The 20,056-nt window shown below is 37.7% G+C and overlaps 1 long non-coding RNA gene across 5 annotated transcripts; it reads left to right on the top strand.

The window, feature by feature from the left end:
* The first annotated feature begins 9,636 nt into the window (after positions 1-9,636).
* On the top strand, positions 9,637-19,460 carry LOC111904778 (uncharacterized). Of its 5 annotated transcripts, none has more exons than XR_008226402.1 (3): positions 9,649-11,164; positions 11,619-11,753; positions 19,310-19,460. It is a non-coding gene; the product is annotated as an uncharacterized LOC111904778 (long non-coding RNA). The 5 variants fall into 5 exon arrangements; XR_002854625.3 differs by lacking the exon at positions 19,310-19,460 and adding an exon at positions 15,067-15,253; XR_002854624.3 differs by lacking the exon at positions 19,310-19,460 and adding an exon at positions 12,031-12,246.
* Positions 19,461-20,056: the final 596 nt, after the last annotated feature.

Genomic DNA, 20,056 nt, shown 5'->3' with positions numbered 1-20,056 from the left:
AATGATTTATTTATAATATATTTTTTGTATTTGTAGGATTGCATTGGCGCTATAGATGGGACACACGTTAGGGCATCGGTTCGACAACATGAGGAAGCGAAATACATTGGTCGAATGGGATATGCTACACAAAATATAATGGTTGTTTTTTATTTTAACATGTGTTTCACATTTGTGTGAGCCAGATGGGAGGGGACTGCACATGCCACAAGAATATTTAATGAAGCCTTACAGAGACCGAATCTTCATTTTCCGTTTCCAACGGGTGGTTGGTATAAATTTTTATTAACACGAGTTTAATGTTTTTAATATTTGTTTGAAACGAATAATAAATGTTTGTTTTTTTACAGATAAATATTATATTGTTGATGTAGGATACCCAAATACCAGAGGGTATCTTGCTCCATATATAGGAACTAATATTCGTTATCACATACCAGATTTTCGACATGGACATACTGCTGCTATGCGTGAACCTCGTGGACCGAAAGAGAAATTTAATTATTACCATTCATCATTGCGAAATATCATTGGACGGACATTTGGAGTATGGAAAGCTAGGTGAACATTATTAAGAGACATGCATGTTAATTACAAGTATGAGTACCAAGTGAGTATTGTGATTGCATCGATGACGATCCATAACTATATTAGAAAGACCGGTAGGTTTGATGAAACATTTAATAGGACACAACAATAATTCTACATTCCTACATGCAGTTGTATTAGTAGTGAAGGTGACGAAGAAGGTGCAAGTACACATCGCACGGGTAATGATAACTCGTATATGGCAGCGATACAAGATATTATTGCGCAATATATAATGGAATTTCATAGATGAATGTAATATGATGTAACATATGATATTCGTTATGAATTATTTAGAATTTGTATTCTATTTTTGTATGAACGTAAATTTAATATTATCATGATAAAAAAAATATTTTAAAAATTTTATATTATATATTTTGTTAAAAAAATGTTTAATATGAAAACATATCATTTTTTTGTGGTTTTACACGTAAAAACTAAACCAAACAGTTTCTAAAAAACATGTTTTTAACTTTTATTACCTTAAAAACTAATCCAAGTGAAGAAAAAGCACTCCTAAAACAGCCTCCTAACGGCATAGATTCTTGAGGAGCATTTTTTAACACCTTCACCAATGAGCATACCTGCAATCTCATCACACCCATTCTCGATTTAAAACCCCAATTGATATCCGATTGCAATAGTATCCTCTAATTCCCTACAATTAGCAGATGACGCGGTAGGAGAATTTGGTTGGAACTCCGATCGGTTTGACTGTTGTGATCCATGGAATACCTTGTAAAGATCGATAGACGAGGATACATATGATACTTGGTTATCTGGTTCTTCCTCTTTCATATTATCGTACTTAGAGAAACCACATGAAGACCTCACTCCCTTCGATAGAAACTCCTTGTTTTTCTTTTTGGTCCTACGTCTTTTGATTGCAGAATCACCAATTTCGAATTCAGGACTACTAGCGATAATGCCAGAATTAGGCCTAATAACAGGAGATCCAATAAGCACATCATCCACATTTTAAATCGTCACCATCTCCATTCTTGAATCAGAATCTGCTGCCGCAGCAGTGAATTGCCCTACCAGCTCGTGCTCATGAGACGCATCATGTTCCCCAGATCTTGGAACATGCACTTCACACCGGTCCTCAGACGTCGGCGGCACCGGAATACCCAGCTCCGGTGGAGACGCATTAGTCTGTCCAGTGTTCCAACGACATTGCCCCTTTTGGTTCAATATCACCTTCTTCCAAATCCACCCTGTCTTGATGCCACATATCATAGATCATGTCTTCGTCGTCGAGCTCATCCTCAGAATCTGATGCCTCCCCTGTGACGACCTTCATGAATGGAACCCAATTATCATCCACTTCATACACCATCATCCTGTGTGGATTCCCGTTAATTTTTACAGTGGATTCCCGTTAATTATATAGAAGGTGGATCCAACATATTCCAGAACTCTTCTTGTTTCTTCATATATCTGTTGGGGTTGGAAAACTCTTCTATTAAACACTAAAATAGAATTACAATAGGAGGAGCCACTCTCACACTCAACTATTACAAAAAACCAACCCTCTCACTAACACTCTCACTCTAAGTGTTATACTATTTGTTTCTCTGTGTTTGGGATGCTTACAACTGAAGATGAAGCCTCTATTTATACCCATGACAGATACCATTTGTGTAACCTTCATTAATTGTGTTCATCATAGGGTAGGAAGAAAACTTGTCACCGTAGGTTTCATTTTGTCAACAAAGATGGCTACTGTAGCTTTGGAGACTTTGGAGGCTGGAACACAACAAATCTCCCCCTCCAGTCTCCGTCCAACAATCCTCATCCCAACTATGTCACCACATAGTTTGTGTTTCTCTTGTGTCACCACCTTTGTCAACATGTCTGCAGGATTGTTGTTGGTGTTGATCTTTAACAACTTCAATTCTCGTCCCTCAATTGCTTCTCTAAGCCAGTGATAACGGATATCAATATGTTTTGTGCGGGAATGGTACATCGAGTTCTTACTTAGGTCCATAGCACTCTGACTATCACAATGAATGATGTACTCTTCTTGTGGAAAGCCTAATTCTTGAAGAAACCGTTTCATCCATATAAGCTCCTTCCCAGCTTCAACGGCTTCAATATACTCGGCTTCTGTTGTTGACAGAGCGACACATTTTTGTAACTTGGATTGCCATGAGATAGCTCCCCCTGCCAAAGTGAAAATGTAACTTGATGTAGATTTTCTATTATCAAGATCTCCTGCCATATCGGCATCTGTATAACCCTCCACGATTGGCTTTGCTCCCCCGTAGCATAAACATAGTTTTGAACTACCTTTTAGGTATCGAAGTATCCATTTGACTGCTTCCCAATGTTGCTTTCCCGGATTAGCTAGATATCTACTCACAACACCAAAAGCATGAGCAATATCTGGTCTTGTACATACCATCGCATACATAAGACTTCCTACGGCTGAGGAATAAGGGACTGCTTTCATCTCTTCTTTTTCTTTCTGAGAAGAGGGACAATTTTTCTTACTCAACTTGAAGTGGTTAGCCAAGGGCGTACCAACGGGCTTGGCATTTTCCATGTTGAACCTTTTGATCACACGTTCAACATAATCTTCCTGTGATAAGAACAATTTTCTTGATTTTCTATCACGGATAATTTTCATGCCCAATATTTGTTGTGCTTGGCCTAAGTCTTTCATATCAAAGAACTTAGACAAATCCTTCTTCAAGTTGTTGATCATCGTTGCATCTTGGCCCACTATCAACATATCATCCACGTAGAGCAGAAGGATGACAAATTTCCCTTCTGGAAACTTCTTCAGATAGACACAATGGTCTGCAACAGTTCTCTTGTACTCATGATTCATCATAAACGAATCAAACTTCTTGTACCACTGCCTTGGAGCTTGCTTAAGACCATAAAGGCTCTTCTTTAATTTACAAACGAGATGCTCTTTCTTTGGCACTTTAAAGCCATCAGGCTGCTCCATGTATATTTCTTCATCCAAATCACCATGGAGAAAGGCTGTTTTCACATCCATCTGCTCAAGTTCAAGATCTAGACTGGCAACTAATCCGAGTACAACTCGAATAGACATCATCTTCACAACCGGCGAAAAAATTTCATCAAAGTCGATTCCTTCTTTTTGTTGGAAACCTTTGACAACGAGTCTCGCCTTATACTTCATAGTATTTCCTTTACCGTCTTTCTTTAACTTGAAAACCCACTTGTTTTTCAAGGCTTTCTTTCCTTTGGGGAGTTTCACCAACTCATATGTTTGATTCTTCTGTAAAGAATTCATTTCTTCTTCCATGGCCTTCTGCCAATTTGCTTTATCAATATGAGATTGAGCTTCTTGAAAGCTCTCTGGCTCCCCCTCACTAGTAAGAAGGATGTAGTTTGAAGTCGGATATCTTCTTGATGGAGCACGAACTCGTTCGGATCGTCTAACTTGAGTTCCTTCGTTTGTAACTTCTGGAAATGTATCTAAAGTATCATAGGGTGGAAGCTCCCCCTGCTCAACACCTTCTTGATTTGCATCATCAACTTCTTCATCCTCTTCTTCAGTGGAAACATCATCTTTATTTTCAAATATTATATCTGAAACTTTGGAGCTTTGTTGCTTGTTAACCGGTGCCTTGAAATCATAATATTGGTTTTCATAGAAAACCACATCTCTACTTCGAATAACCTTCTTTAGTTATGGGTCCCATAGCCTGTACCCGAACTCTTCATCTCCATATCCAATAAAGATACATGGAGTGGATTTGAGGTCCAACTTCTTCCGCAATTCACTTGATACATGTGCAAACGCCTTGCACCCAAATACTCTCAAGTGAGAATATGATATGTCTTTACCTGTCCATAGCTTCTCCGGAACATCAAAATTTAATGGAGCGGAAGGTGACCTATTTATTAGATAGCAAGATGTCAATACAGCTTCACCCCAAAATGGCTTTGGGAGTTTAGTCATGCTGAGCATGCATCGAACTTTCTCAACAATAGTGCGATTCATCCGTTCTGCTACACCGTTGTGTTGTGGGGTTCGTGGGACAGTCTTTTCATGTCTGATACCATGTTTTGTGCAGTATTTAGAGAACTCACGGGAATAGTACTCGCCTCCATTATCTGACCTGAGACATTTCAACTGCTTGCCTGTTTGTCTTTCCACCATTGCATGAAAAGCTTTGAAGCGGTCCAATACTTGGTCCTTCGTCCTCAAACAGTATGCCCATACCTTTCGTGATGCATCGTCAATGAATGTCACAAAATACCGGCTTCCACCAAGAGATTCTACTTCAATGGGTCCACATACGTCGGAGTGGACAAGGCTCAGCAACTCAGAGCGGTTCTTTCTTGTGGAGCTAAAGGAAACTCTGTGTTGTTTCCCAAATAGGCAGTATTCACAAGGATCTAGGGCAACATCTTTTGCCATTGAAATGGACTCCTTCCTTGCAAGAGTCGTCAATCCCTTCTCGCTCATGTGGCCTAGTCTTCTATGCCACAAGTTTGGTGATATCTCTTCTTCAACAGTATTAAGACTTGGTTGAAGTAGCTTTGCATGGCTTTTATAAAGAGTACCATTAAGTTGTCCCCTTGCAACAACCATAGCACCTTTTAACAACTTCCAGGTGCCATTTTTGAATTGATTATCATATCCTTGGACATCAAGAGCTCCAACTGAGATAAGATTCATTCTTAGCTCTGGGACATGTCGAACATCTTTCAACACCAATGTACATCCAACATTGGTCTTTAAATGCACATCACCAATACCAGCGATGCTTGAAAAACTGGTGTTTCCCATCTTAACGGTACCATGGTCTCCGGGTTTATAAGTAGTGAATAAATCTCGGTTTGGAGTCGAATGATATGATGCGGCGCTATCAATCACCCACTCATCATCATGAGTTCCAACATGTAGGCATGCTTATTCCTCGTATGTAACAAGGGCAACGTCTTGTGTTATGGTGACCATGGTTTCACCATTCTCCCTGCTTGGATTCTGACTTGACTCGGGCTGCTCTCGTAAGAACCTTCGACAATCACTTCTTTTGTGGCCATAATAATTACAATGATTGCAATAGCCTTCGAACCATGTATTTGAAGATTTACCTCGCTCTCGCGATTTCCCTCGATCTCGTGATTTCCCACGATCTTGGGATCTTCCTCTACTTTGACTATGTCTGCCTTTACCTCTACCTTGACCTCGGCCTCCAGTTCTGCCCCCGCCTCTTTCTTTGTTTTCTGACACAAGGGCAAAAGATTGGTCTGTACCAGCTTCTTTCCTTCTTGCTTCCTCGTTCATTAGGGCGTCTGTGACCATCTCCATTGTCACTTTACCACCGGGGGCAGAATTGCTGAGAGTCACAACAAGCGTCTCCCAATTATCTGGTAGAGAACTCAAGAGCAATATGGCTTGTTCCTCATCTTTGAGCACCCAATCAGCAGCACCGAGCTGGTTTATGAGATCCTGGAACTGACTCGTATGCTCGGTTATGGACATACCACTTCGTAACTTGTGGTTTACAAGGCGCCTCATCAGCAAGGTCTTGTTGCGTGCCGTCTTTGCCTGATACATATTCTCGAGCTTCTCCCAAAGTTTGTACGCGTCTGTCTCTTGAGAGACATGGTGAAAAACACTGTGGTCGATCCACTGTCGAATTTGTGCCACCGTTTTCCTGTTTATTCTCGTCCAAACTTCGTCTGTCTTCGTGTCGGGTTTGACGCCTTGCTTTTCTATAGGCTCTGCTAAATCTTTCAGATTAAGCAAATCTTCCATCCTTGGCTTCCACATGTTGTAATTTGTGGGCGTAAGTCAAACCATCGTAATCGTACTTGTAGATTCCATCGAAAATAATTGCAAATTTATTTTACAAATATTTCGAGGAAAAATTAGATAAAACCGAGCTCTCAGTTGGATTCGGAAGCGTCAAAAATGGTGGGGTAGAGTTTTTCGGGGTCAAAATATACTTTCTTGAAAAGTTATGTGCTAATTTGTAACTTTTCGGAACTATAGGGGCTAAACTGTAATTTTCGGAACTTACAGGGGCCAATCTGAAATATTTCTGCCAACCAGGGACTTTTCTGAAACTTTTCAGAACTCCAAGGACCAAAACAGTTATTTTCAGAACAATAGGGACCGAGCTGCTGTTTTTCAGAAACAGTGGGACCTTTCTGCAATTTTCTGAAACTTCAGGGGCTAAAATGCAACTTTTCTGAAAGGCTGGTCAATGATGACGTCGCTGATGATGTCACTCGTTCTTCTCCGGCAGTCTTCTCCCGCCACCTGGTTTTTCCGGCGAATTTTCCGGCAGATTTGACCAATCTTTGACCGGTGTTTTGGAGGCCTTCCCGTGGTCAAAAAATTACGAAAAATATATTTTCGGAATCCTTGAAACGAGACCTTTCTAATGGTGTACCCAGAAATCGATTTTGAGACAAAAAAATTTTGACGAAAAAACAGAGAAATTCGTGAAAAATTCCCTGACACCAAACGGGGCTCTGATACCAGTTGTTGGGGTTGGAAAACTCTTCTATTAAACACTAAAATAGAATTACAATAGGAGGAGCCACTCTCACACTCAACTATTACAAAAAACCAACCCTCTCACTAACACTCTCACTCTAAGTGTTATACTATTTGTTTCTCTGTGTTTGGGATGCTTACAACTGAAGATGAAGCCTCTATTTATACCCATGACAGCTACCATTTGTGCATAGGGGGCGTTGAGGGGGGGCAAAGTTTTATTTAAAATTAAAAACTTATAATAACGATAAGGGGCTATTTTTTCTGGCTCGTCTAGGGCCTTTGATGATTTTTGTTTTCTCAGGACCGGCCCTGCATTTGTGTAACCTTCATTAATTGTGTTCATCATAGGGTAGGAAGAAAACTTGTCACCGTAGGTTTCATTTTGTCAACAAAGATGACTACTGTAGCTTTGGAGACTTTGGAGGCTGGAACACAACAATATCTTCATTCTTCAATGATGTCTTGTTGTGGTTTATGATAGTATGTGCAGGAAATGGTTCCACAGGAGGTAGACCCGATTAACAATTTAGCATAGACAACAAAGAATGATAGAAGATGAAGAATATGAAGATATAGAACAATTGCCATTTTTTAACATTTATAAGTAGATATGTTAAATTAATCAAAATACGAGTGACAAATTTGTTGAATCTTCTAATTATATATTATCTTTGTATTTTAGGTATTTATTTCTGTATTGTGATTCAATGGTTGGAACAATTAAGTCTGCAATCAGCACATATGGTGTTTATCTGGTTTTCAAACCACAACTTTTATTTGAAAAAAAAATGTAACCACAACACAATCATATAAATCCTAATAACAAAGTGTTCCTAGTAAAACATGACAGGGCATGCATTGTCAATTTGGGATTTATGTTTTTCCCTGGGACTTAATAACTTTTGCATTAGATGCATGATAAGGAAGCATAAAGAAAATGAATGGTTGGATGATAATATAATGTCTGTGGTACAATAGCAAATTAATTTTCATATATTCTTTCAAGGAATAATGATTTTTTTATGTTTATACCTACTTTATTTTCATATACATCTGATGCTTGTTTCTTGTAAAGGGGCTTTTTTATACTATGTTAAATTAAAAAGTTTTATTATATTCCTACCAAAGTTTTTATACCACTTGCCCAAAAATTGCCCAAAAACTTATGCTATGTTTGATAAATGACTCTTATTTTACATTACTTTTGCAAGAGAAGGTAAGTGAGCCATAGGCTAACAATTAGTGTTATTCATTCGTAGCCAGAATCATGTCATGTTTACAAACTTTCTAGATGTACTATTTTTCTATGGAGATATTTACTGACATATAACACACAAAAGCACTATGATTGGTAAAGCTAAACAACTTAAACATCTCGCAATTTGATTTAGTTTGACTCGATGAGCACATGAGAACAAGAGATGAATGTTCTAGCACTTTTTTTTTCTTAACATTGTTTAGGCATTTTGTCATGCATATTTTAGGCATAATCAACATTATAAGGGAGGTTGAATGTTCTAGCACTTTTTTTTTTCTTACAAGAGATAATGTTCTAGCACTTTTTTTTACTAAACATCTCGTAATTTGATTTAGTTTGACTCGATGAGTACATGAGAACAAGAGATGAATGTTCTAGCCCTTTTTTTTCTTCTTAATATTGTTTAGGCATTTTTGTCATGCATATTTTAGGAATAATCAATATTAGTTTTCAACCTCCCTTATCATTTATCATTTGTTTATTTCTACGTAATACATATGAAAATAATTTATTACCTAAAAGCATATGACAAAAAATGATTTTTGTGGAATCAAGAAAAAGACCAAGACGTGAAACAAGAGTCACTAATAATTGGAGAGAACCAAAATCAAATAATAAAAATCGAAAGAAAAAATGGAACATGGGAAAAAAAACTTAGTTTGGATTACACCAAAAATTGAATGAAAAGGAACACAAGAATAGAAGAAATAGAAAAATCATGGATTGTAAAAATTGAATGAAAAGGAACACAAGAATAGAAGAAATAGAAAAGTCATGGATTGGAATGACAAGGGAGAGAGGTGTGCTTTGTGCTTTTATTTTAGCCTAATGATTAATGATTGATGGTGATATGGACACTCCATTTAAACTGACAATTCATGTATTCTTGTCATGAAAACGTGTTAGCTATGAATTTAACACAATACAATTAGACGATAAGAAATAAACTTTATCTTAATTGTCGAGATATATTCATCTCACAGATTTATGTATTTGTGTCTGGAATTACCACTCCATTCTAACCTAATTTATCTTAGATTATAGGCCATTATTATTTGACTAACTTTTTATCTAATCATTTGACTAACTATTATTTCTTACTTTAATATAACATAATCGTTAAATCAACTTTATTGTTTAATATATATATATATATATATATATATATATATATATATATATATATATATATATTAAAGAAGTCCATCTTTAGGAACAGTAAATTTCCTAATGGATTGGCATAAATGGTCCCTTGTTTATGCAAGTTTGTCCATTTCCATTTATTTTCTTTTTTGCCTTTGCAGTAGGTCAATTTGTGTCGATATCAATATTGTTGTGACCACGTGTTTACTTCACCGTTTTCTGATCCAATCAGATTCAAATTTGTGTACATTGGTCGCCACCCCACCCTTATATCACACACCCACCGCCTTCATCTCCATCTTTCAAGAAACACCTACTCCTCCACCTTCTCTCTTCCGTTTCTTCTCCACCCATCACCGCTCCCTCCACCGATCCTTTTCTTCCACTTTCGATTGTATTTTCATTGTCTTACGCCTATACCGCTATCTTCTCTCTAAACAAAGCTCTTCAATTCATTTGATGAACCCTAATTAATGTTCGCTAATGTTCATCGCCATCGCCACCGCCATCTAATCCACCGCCTCCATTTGGGAACCCTAAATCCACCTCTATCGGAACCGGCATCTGCCACCCCCTCTGTTCCAAAATCCACTATCTCCTCTCTCTTATCAGCCAGGTAAGGTACACATAGAAAAAAGTAACCACCATACATTTTATAGCTTCCGTCGATACTAGAAACCCTAACCCTAACTCACCTCCACCATCGGCACTGGAAACATCATACACTATTCGGTAGAAACAAATCCCAATATCATCAACGACGCACCACCACCCATTTTTCATTTCTGGGTTTTGGGTCTTCCCCACAGCCAACGTGGGTCACGGTGTTACTTTACTGTGCTATCAGATGTTTGCTTCCCGATCCTTCCACCACCTCCCAAATCGAGTCTCCTCCCTTTTGCTACCCTTTGCTCCCTCCACTGCTAAACACTTACTGATCCGTTATGTTTCACGCTTGCATCTTTGATTACCTCTTTCTCTTGGCGTCTGTCGCAACACCATTAGTGGTGGAGGCCGTTACGGCTGTTAAGGATATTGTAAAGGTGGTCGTAGATGATAAGATTAGGGTTTTCGATGTCGGTACTGGACCGTCTTGTCTGCTGTCGAAGGACGACACGGGGGATCTCATATTTTTCATCTTTCAATTTCATTGCAGTTCTAAGTTATGTGGATTATGTTATGAATGAGTTTGATTTCTTTGACTTCTTAGTTTGAGTATAGTCAACAAAAGGTTCTATCGAATTTATGCTAGGAATAAAGAAATATAGTTAGTTTCACCACATAATGTTTGATCTTTGGATTTCATTCAACCAATTCAGGTATCTTTCTCTCTACTTTCTGATTTCTCCTCACCTTTAATAAAAAATTTGTTGTTTCATTCACAGGTCTTGGCATGAAATTGGATTTAAGTTTGACTTATTTAGATTCTAATGGTGATTTTGAAGTTATTGCCATATCATCGTTACAATCACAACCGTATTTTTCAATGTATTGGCTTTAAATTATGTTAGTATTGTTAATTCTTCATTTCTTTGTTTGTGTTGGTCTAGGGTATGCGTATGTGTTATTATCATGGTAACTTGACTTTGTTACCACTCTAAAAAGAGGGGCTGGATGATTGCATTCACAATATTCTGGGCAGTTGGGCAGTTTATAAACTTTTATATGAGGTAATTACTAGATTTTTTTGTAAATTAACGTTTATATCTAAATATATGTTTCAATTTTAAAGGCTTATAGTTCAAATGCCAGTATATTATATTCACCACTAATTAAAGTTAAAGAATAAAAATGAATATTAACTAAAATGGAAGTATTAAAAAGTTGGAAACTATTAATATGGTGGTAGGTGCTTAGAATGTGAATGGGGTTGCAGTTGGTGGACTTGAAGGGTATTTGGGTAATTTGAGGTTTTCTATGAGGTTACTCATGGTTATGGAAATGGAATGGAATCACAACATAACTTTTCAATCTCTAGAATCATGGATTCCATTCCGTTTTCATATCAGTTAAATGGAACAGTTATGGACGACTCTCCTTCATATCTGTCGTTTACTTTTTGAAGTATCCAAATCTGTGGATTAATATAAGAAATAAATTTTATAACCCTTTTTGTTTTTGTAGGGATATGAGCTGTTACATCAAAGGCAACCTTACATCTAGTAACTTCTTCTTACTAAAAATTTGGAACTTAGTGTTAAACTTCCATGAAGTAATATGAAAGAAGCTGTTGAGAAGGAAGCCAAGAAGAAGCTCAAGGTATGGAATGGAATCATTGATTCCATTAGAAAAAAACATTTTGTTTTTGTTGGATGGAATTAAAGTAACCATTCCTTCACCAAAATTTGGCTTAGTATGAACCACACCAATAGGATCCTAACCGACTCACGCACCGAACCGACGGATTGTACCAGTCGAGATTTTAGAATTATTATCGGTTTAGAACCTGCTTATTAGGAATCGGTTTACAAAATCGCTTTGTAGAACATGTTTAGTCAATATACTTTTCATTATCCTTTCTTCTGTTTTTATGCAGGTTCTGATGGTGAAGTCATCTTCTAACAAAAGGTTTCTTGCTGTGATTGACATTGTTTTCGCTGAAAACGCAATTGCATTTCACCGCGTGTAAATTTCACGAAGTTGACTTACCCAAGTCATAATGTATAATTATAAGTAGATTAAATTACAAAAATAATCCTTGAGTTTACCTTAATTTTTTTCAAATGTGGTCCCAAAAAATTCTCTTGCAATCCACCACTAATGTTATTGAATACTTTAAATTGCAGTCGAAGATTTCTATCATTTATTTTAGACGAGATTTTGACATATCTACTCCTTCACAAAGAATTTAGAAATGACTTTAGGTCTTACGTATTAGTCAACATAGGAATTCTTTATGTGCAGAATGTATTTATCATTTCAGACGCCATTCCAATTGATAATAAAGTCAGTTACCCAATATATCGTAAACGACATTGAAAGCTTCTGACCCCCTGACCCCCGCGTAGTGGGGGATACCTATCTAGTTATTATATTATTATTGTTAACTTTATTATTTAATCATTATATTAACATTAATAACTTTATTATTATTATTATTTTATTAGTTTTCAAACTTATTTTTCTATAAGATAAATAAGACAACAACGATATAAATTATTTAATAAGATAAAAATATAAATAGTACTACAAAAAATATATATATTCTAAACAAATCCTCATCATTCTTTTTTTTTTTTTTTTAATTTCAAATATTACATAGCAAAAGTTTGAGGCAAAAATAAGCAACAATGTAACATCCTGAATTTAGAAGGTCGGAAAAGAGAAGAAAACCTCAAATGAGGAAGTGACTCATCGACTACATGGGTGACTCGACGAGTAGGAGCATGATTTGGTCGCGGGTTTAGTGACTTACTTGACGAGTCAGAATACTGACCCGGCGAGTTGGCTAGGTTTAGGGAAAACCCTAAATGCGGGCCTTACACCCTATTTAAGGAACATTATAGGCTTCATCAGCCCCCTTGATACTCTCTCAAGTCCAGAACGAAAACCCTAGAGCCTCCCTTGAGTTGTGAGCCATTTTGAGAGTTTTATAGCATTCTTGAAGCTTGGAGGAACAAGAAGAAGGTTAGATGTTCAAGGAGGAAGGAGTAGATCCGGAAGTTTCACTCCATTTGCTGCTCATTTTGGTAATCAAGTTCCTTCCTTGACTTCTAGTTTGTTTAATATCCTTATGTCCCTTTTTATGGAGTTTATGATCCAAGAAGGATGTCTTGTGGGATTTGGACGTCCCCAAGCTAGATCCTTCCAGATTTGGAGGTGTTCAGAGTAGTAAAGACATAAAGGTGGGAGCTTTATCCCATTATACCTCTCCATGCATAGATCAAGTGGTTATTATGGCCTTTTGAGCGAAAAAGGCCATGTATGGGTGCAAAGGTAGCAACGTTGTGTGATATCCCGACCCTAGGAGGCCAGATCTGGGTCTTGGATGCCTTGAGCTTGTATGAAATCGTCTGAATAGTGTTGTACATAGAGAGACTCGGTGAGTCAGTTGTGGGACTCGGCGAGTTAGGCTAGTTCTTGCACGAAAACCCTTCTATTAAGGATATGAGTTGAGTTTGGTAAGGGACTCAGCCAGTCTGAGTCCATAATGGTCATGAACTTCATCGTACTCGACGAGTTCAAGGAAGAACTCGGTGAGTCCAAGGTAATCTCCTTAATTTATGAAGACAGACTCGACGAGTTGTTCATACAACTCGGCGAGTCACAACCTAGACATTCTTATGGATGATGAACTCGACGAGTTTAAGGTTGAACTCGGCGAGCCGGATGAAGATAGTCCCGGTTGTATGGTTGAAGTAGAACCCGTCGATTTCTTGCTAGACTCGACGAGTGGAGTCAGGGTTGTATGGGGTTGGAGGAGTATGGACTCGATGAGTTGGTAGATCAAGTTAGCGAGTCATGTCAACTGGAGGTTGACTTTCACCGTTGACTTTGAGAAAGTTTGACATGGGTTGAGTTCTGGGATATTGTGGTATAAATGTTATTTTGGATATTGATGGTTCGGGAAGCCGATGGGTCAGCGGTTCAGAAGTTTCCGGCTAGCAGTCAGAAGTGTTCAGCGAGTTTTCAAGAGTGCGAGGTGAGTCTCCTCACTGTATGCATGGCTCTACAGCCACAATGCTGGCTCATTATGTTTATGTTAATGCTTATGCTTATATATAGAAGGAAGACATGGGGGTTAGCCCTAGGCACTTATTGATGTATGTTCCGGGTTACAACCTGATGCCGGGCGAGGCCCAAGGAATGTTAGGATGCTAGAGGTCTTTGTGATTCTTGCATGTTTCGGTATGATAGGATCCGGGTCGAGGGTCCGATGTCGGGGTAAGCCCGAAGTACGTTAGATAATAGTATGTTTCTGCGTCGGGGTTATGATGTTGGGGTATTCCCGAGGAAGATTCTTATGTAGTGCATTAGATTATACTTCTTGTCTTCATGATACTTGTACGTGCCTGGTAGGGAGGTGAGTGTGGGCGAAGTCCCATATCTCATCACTAGCTGAGTATGGATGGGGTTCCATATGTCGATATTAGCAAAACAATGGCGAGGACTGTGGTAGGAAGGATGTGAGTGTGGGCGGAGGCCCGTATCTCACCACTAGTAGGAGTATGGATGGGGTTCCACTACTTCAGTAGCATACTAGGGGCGGGGTCCAAGTTAGGCGAGGCCTTGGATCAGGGTATGGTTAGGGAATGTTTATGTATGTTTCAATATGTTATTTGATCATATGTATGTGTATGGAGGGCGAGGCCCAGGGACAAGAAGGGCCTAAGGGAAACATATCTGTATACCGAGCGGGGCTCGATGCCAGGTGGGACCTCATGCCAGGCGGGGCCTGATGACAGACGGGGTCCGATGGCGGGCGAGGCCCAATGCAACGGGCGGGGGCCCCGTATGTGATTATGTGCTCACGGTTATATATGGCATGTTTGAATCAGTAGATATATATGGTATATGGTAGGTTGGGGAACTCACTAAGCTTCGTGCTTACGGTTTTCAGTTTTGGTTTCAGGTACATTTTGTAACGAAGGGAAGAGCTCGGGATGATCGCATGGCACACACCAAGAAGTTTAGCTTGGGATGTTTACTCTGATAAAATGAACAAGTGTTTTGAAAAGATACTATGATTTGTCATAAAACCCTTGTAGTACGATTGAAATGTTTTAATATTTATGGGTTAGTAATGTCTTTAAAAGAAATTTTTGGTCACAATTTTTGGGATGTTACAAGTTGGTATCAGAGCCTTGGTTTGAAGGATCTGGGTACACTCTCGGGTGTGATTGGACTCAAACTAAGGACCGAGTAAGGAATTTTTTTTCAAAGGAAAATAGTTTTTGTAAAAAGAACTTTGAAAGGGGAAAAAGGATTTCAAAAAGGAAGTAAGAACTATGAAAAGAGAAAAGGGTGTGGTCCATGCAATCAGCTGAGCTCAAGTAAGTTCTCCCAAATTACCCGTACAAGTTTATGTTATGTTACGATTATGTGACCAGCATGCTAGATCTAGGGCTAAGGATCTAGGAGGATGCCTTATGTGTCTGTTATATGTGCTTATTGAGCTATATGCTAGTATTGGTTAGACAGTGGTAGGATAGCCTATTTAGGTTATGCCTGATTATATGAGCTTATATCGCATGCTAGTGCAGATTCCTGGTATGTGAATATGATTGCTTGTTTATGATTGTTGGATAAGGTGTCTAAGTCCATAACTATTTCTGGTATGTACTTGACCCGACCCGGCATGGTCCATTTGGGTTGCATGGCACCATGCAAATGGATAGACTAAATGAGAGAAATAACACCTAGGGATTATTAATATATTATAAGTTCTAATATATTAATAATATTATTTAATTAGTTTGATCAAGAATTAATTAAGTGATCAAAAGATAACTAATTAAATATATGGGTTGATTATGTAAATCATCAATAACTTGTATAGTGGGCTAAGAGGCTCCATGGATTATCAAGTTGGGTTCCACCCATAGGATGCTCCATGGGAGTTACAAACCCATGGCGTGACAACCCGAAATTTCCATTCTGAACAAATCATATCAAGCCAATAGAAGTTAGAACAGTTACAGTGAAATTCCAGACTTCGGGTATAAGTTTGACAGTTTTTTCAGGATTTACACTTAAGGAGATATCAGGAGAGTGGATGCACTAGGGTTTTGTGCAACACTGTTATTCCAATACTCTAGGATATTAGAGTTCATTCCAAGAATAAAAATATTTTCTGCCAAAAATCCAAGGACTATATATAGAAATCTGAACCAAAATAATTCATTAGTTACATTTCCAATTAAAGAAAAGCCAAAATTCTCTCTCACGGATCTTCGGGTTTTTATCCCAAATTGTGAGTACTTCGATCTAGTTATATTATATAGCTTAGATTTTGTTTTATAACATCAAAATCGGACCAAAACCCCAAGATTTGGGAGCTTACCGCCCAAGAATAATTGGGGAGTAAACTCCATTTTAAGGGCCAAAAGTGTCCCAATGTCCCTCAAAGCCTTGGAACTCAACCTATGGACTACCATTGCATGTTTAGGACACAAAATCAATTAGAATCAAAGGGTGAAAGTGAGTTCACGGCCAAGGAGGTTCTTGGGCCGTGAACTCCATGTTTAAGTGCCAAAATGCCCTAAAAATCCTCCTTAAGCCAAGAGACTAATTTGGGCATGTACCTAAATGAGTTTAGGACTAGCTAACACATTTAGAACACCAAGAGCAAGGTGTTCACGGCCCAAAAGGTTCTAGGGCCGTGAACTCCATAAAATGGTGCCAAATGGTGCTACAAACTCTTCTAAAGCCAAGTACAAAAGCCTAGTTTAGTTCCTAGTTAATTTAGGGACTTGAAAACACCATAAACATCCTCCCAAGGGAGATTACAGCTGTAATCTCCAAGGGAATATGGTCCCAGGGCCGTAAACTGCTAAAAGGAGTTATATTATGCCCTAAACTCTTCCATAGACCAAGCCATTAAGTAGAAATGCTTCTTAGGACCTTATAGAGCATCAAACATCAAATGGTAACATAAGTGTGAGCTTACGGCCGTAAACTCATGAGTTTATGACCGTAAACTCACTTAGTAGGGTCATTAGGTCCGTGAACCTCATGGTGGAGTATTCCTTGAGCCCTACACACAATAGCTTCCCCTACAAACACTTAGATGCAATCCTAGAGGCTAATAACACTTGAAAAAGGTGTTTAGCATGTCCTAGGGTGTCTTGAATTGTTTATTAGTTTTTTATAGACTAATTTGTTACATATATGTGAAATTATATGTTAACTAGGATCATAGAGTGTGTTCAAGACTTCACTTGACACCTAGCGGTCCTACCTCTTCAGTTCATCCGTATCACCCACAACAGGTGAGTTCATACCCCTTAATCAATGTTTTAACTATTTTTAAATGTTTTATGGGGGGGATACAAGTAGAATCATGCTACTTATTATATCAATCACATGTGATTAATAGCAACATTCAAATGATTTACTACTCATTAGCCGTTTTACCAAACAGTTTCCTTCAAATGATTTTCATAAACACTTTATATGTTTAAAACTCCTTATTAAACTATACATTTTACTCTGTATGTTTCATTTCAAACTTATTTACAATTGTGTTTCAAACAAATGTTTATTTATACTTAAACCATTTTATCAAACCCATGCCTTCAAAACCGTTTTATAGATCGACATCAAGTCGATCTTTTCTTAGAAAATATTTATGTTCAAAGGTTTTACAAAACTTATTTTATGCTTTTTATATTATCAATTGCATGCCTATATATGTATAATTATATAAGAAATGTTTAAAGGACTTAGGAAGGCTATCCACCCTATATCCTTTTCCTCGATTTGGATGTGGTCTGGTGGGATATCGGGTACCATCCGAAGGTCGTTTAAATATTAGTTATATATCATGTGTACATATATAGTCATAAAAGTTCCTTCCAGTTCATCCAATGCCCTTGGGTAGCAAGGGTATACATCCATGTTCATACATACCAGTTATATTACTAGTAAGTTACCATATGGGTAGTTTAGGAAGATACTAGAACTATTATTAGAACGCGATATCATACAATGAGTCAGTTCATTCATGAGTCAATACTTGCTAGATAGAGAGAACATACATTATAGCTAGAACATTACAGTACATTACTATACAATTACATGATTACGTTTACATAGAAATTTTGTTATAAGCATGCCTATATTTGTATAGTTATATAAGTAATGTTTAAAAGACTTAGGAAGGCTATCCACCTTGTTTCCTTTTCCTCGATTTGGATGTGGTCTGATAGGATATCGGGTACCGTCCGAAGGTCGTTTAAACATTAGTTATATATCATGTATACATATATAGACATAATAGTTCCTTTCAGTCAGTTCAGTACCTTTGGGTTGCAAAGGCATACGTTCATATACATTACGTTACTATGAGTACATATACAACTATACTAGAAAGAGAACATATACAACGATACTAGAACGAGGAAAAATACATTACATATACATAAATACATTGACAAAATTGTGATCCTGTATCAGAGCATGACTTAAATGTCATGGCCCGAGTTGTAGCCAGAGTCTCTTGGAGGGAGAGCGTGAGTTTGCATATAGATCTATACTGGATTGACTATCCTACACCTTGCTGCTAGCTACAGCTGGACCTGCAGGTCTGCGGGTGCCAAACGTCATTTCTTTTTACGACCATACGTATGTCGTTCTTACCAGTCAATAGTATGGTGCAATTAATCACATGATACCTTAATATAAATCCGGTTTAAGGTAGTTAGTACAACAGTAGTTCCTATAATACAACACTACAGTACTACATTAATTTCCCCTTTTCATATATTTAGTGATCATTTCACTTAAACATTAAATGTAAAAACTATATTTTGTTAATGATAGTTACACTTGGGAAAATTACACACTTTTACAAGAAACGAACATTTAGAACAGTTAAGTCTTGATAGAAGACTACATTGAGAATAGTTAGGTCTTGGTAGAAGACACCCTTTATATAATAGTAGGAATCATAGGGATTTCTAGGGTTTTTCAAACGTTTACAGTTGTTTTACAAACATTTTTACACTTACCGTTCATATACATTTTCCATACTTACAGTTCATATACATTTTCAATACATACAAATTCTTACATACAAATTAAGACACTAAAATACTTATGATCTCACCAGCTTTAAAGTTGATACTCGCTTTCAAAATTACTTGTATCCTCAGGTCATCAATAGACAGGTACCGATGCAAGGATTAGGGAAGATGGAGCTCGTTCAAGACTCATCTTTCATTTTGATTTATGCTTTAGTGTTTATCAAAATTTGACAGAACACACTTGTATAATAATTATATTATTAATGCAATGGATGATGTTGTTGCTTGTTTACTACTTTACATTGTTGTGATACTGTACATGACGTCCTCCGCCCAAAACGTTTCCGCCGTTCTTGGTTTTGGGGTGTGACACATGGGTCACGGAAATGAAGAGTCATGACACATTAGGGTTTACATGGTGTAACCCTAGATGTGTCAACACTATATAAAGAACATATTCTCCACCAAAATCGGCTACACATAAGAAACAAGAGGGCTAGGCCGATTTTAGAAGTGTGTATTCTCTCTAAACTCATTCCAAAAGCATTTGGTGTTGTGTGAAGCATTTGAGGCATCACACTTGGGGTGCTAGGCTCACAAGGTTTCAAGGATCATAAGCAACAACAAGGTAGGTTATTCGATCTTTCATTCAAATTAAGAATTGTTCCCCATGTATGCTAGATAGGAATATAACCTTGGAATTCAACTTTGCATGATAATTAGAAAAACATAGATCCAAGGTTATTAGGGTTGCATGTACACTTAGGAAGTGTTAGAATGCTCAAAACCCGTTAATGGTATCAAAGGCAGGTTTGTTTGTTTGTTATTTGTGCAAAATTGTTGAAAAAAAGTCGATTTTGTGCTGTCTGCCTGCTG

The sequence above is a fragment of the Lactuca sativa genome, chromosome 9 (assembly GCF_002870075.4).
Source record: "Lactuca sativa cultivar Salinas chromosome 9, Lsat_Salinas_v11, whole genome shotgun sequence".
Taxonomy (NCBI): domain Eukaryota; kingdom Viridiplantae; phylum Streptophyta; class Magnoliopsida; order Asterales; family Asteraceae; genus Lactuca; species Lactuca sativa.
The sequence above is the reverse complement of the archived record's forward strand: the minus strand, read 5'-3'. Positions and strand labels throughout refer to the sequence as shown.